Genomic DNA, 1448 nt, shown 5'->3' on the forward strand with positions numbered 1-1448 from the left:
ACCAAGAAATAAATCCATATATCTATAGCTAACAGAATCTTGACCAAAGTACTAAAAACTTATACTGGAGATAGGATGGCCTTTTTTTCAACAAATGGCACTGGAAAAACTGGTATCCACATGCATGTAAAAGATTGAAACTTATTCCAAATCTCTCATCCTATACAAAAACCAACTAAAATTGAATCAAAGACCTTAATATAAGACCCGATACTCTGAAACTATAACAGGAAAACAGGGGAAACACTTCCAGTTATTGTTATAGGCAATGATTTTCTGAATAGGACTCCAAAACCAGAAGTGACAAATGGAGCCAGAAAGGGTGGCACATGCTTGTAATCCCATCTTACTTGGGAGGCTGAGGTAGGAGGATCTCAAATTCAAGGTCAGCCTCAAATTCAAGGTCAATTTAGCAAGACCATGTCTCAAATTTTTTTAAAAAGCTGAGGGGAAGAGCTGGGGATGTAGTTCAATGGTAGAATGCACCTAGGTTCAATCCCCAATACCATAAAATATATCGACAAATGAGATTATATCAAACTAAAAAGCTTTTGCACAACAAAGGAAGCAATCAACAGAATGAAGATACAACCTACAGAATGGGAGAAAATGTTTGTTAGCTATTCTTCTCACAGAGAGCTAACATCCAGAATATATAAAGAACTCAAAACAGTGAACAACAAAAATGTAATCCAACTAAAATGGGAAAATGATCCAAATAAATACTTCACAAAGAAATACAGACTTGACCATGATAGTTGGTGCCGTAGGTCCATCACACAGGAGACTGAGGTGGGAGGATCACTTGAGCCTAGGAGTTTGAGACTAGCCTGTGCAACAAAGCAAGTTTCTGTTTCAAAAACAAATTTTTAATGAAGAAGAAATACAAATGGCCAATAAATATGTGAAAAATGCTGAATACCATTAGTTAGCAGAGAGATGGATATTAAAACTCTAATGAGATACCATCTCACCACAGGTAGAATGGCTATCATAAAAACAAAATGCTGGCAAGGATGTGGAGAAAAAGGAATTCTTATGCACTGTTGGTGTAAAGTGTAAATGTAAATTAGCGCAATCACTTTGGAAAATACCATGGAGCTTTTTCAAAAAACTAAAAGTGAACTACCATATGATCCAGCTATATCACTTATGGGTGTAAATCCAAAGGAAATGAAATCAGAATATAAAAGAGATAGCTACAGAGCTATACTTAGTTTGGCACTACTCATAATAGCTAAGATATGGAATCAGCTAGGTGCTCACCAAAAATGAAAGAATAAATAAAATATGGTATTTATGTACAACATAGTATTATTTAGCAATAAAGAATGAAGTTCTGGGCTGGGGTTGTGGCTCAGCGGTACAGCATTTGCCTAGCATGCAGGAGGCACTGGGTTTGATCCAATACTACATAAACATAAATAAATAAATAAAATAAAGATATT

This window comes from Callospermophilus lateralis, chromosome X (genome assembly GCF_048772815.1).
Source record: "Callospermophilus lateralis isolate mCalLat2 chromosome X, mCalLat2.hap1, whole genome shotgun sequence".
Lineage (NCBI taxonomy): Eukaryota > Metazoa > Chordata > Mammalia > Rodentia > Sciuridae > Callospermophilus > Callospermophilus lateralis.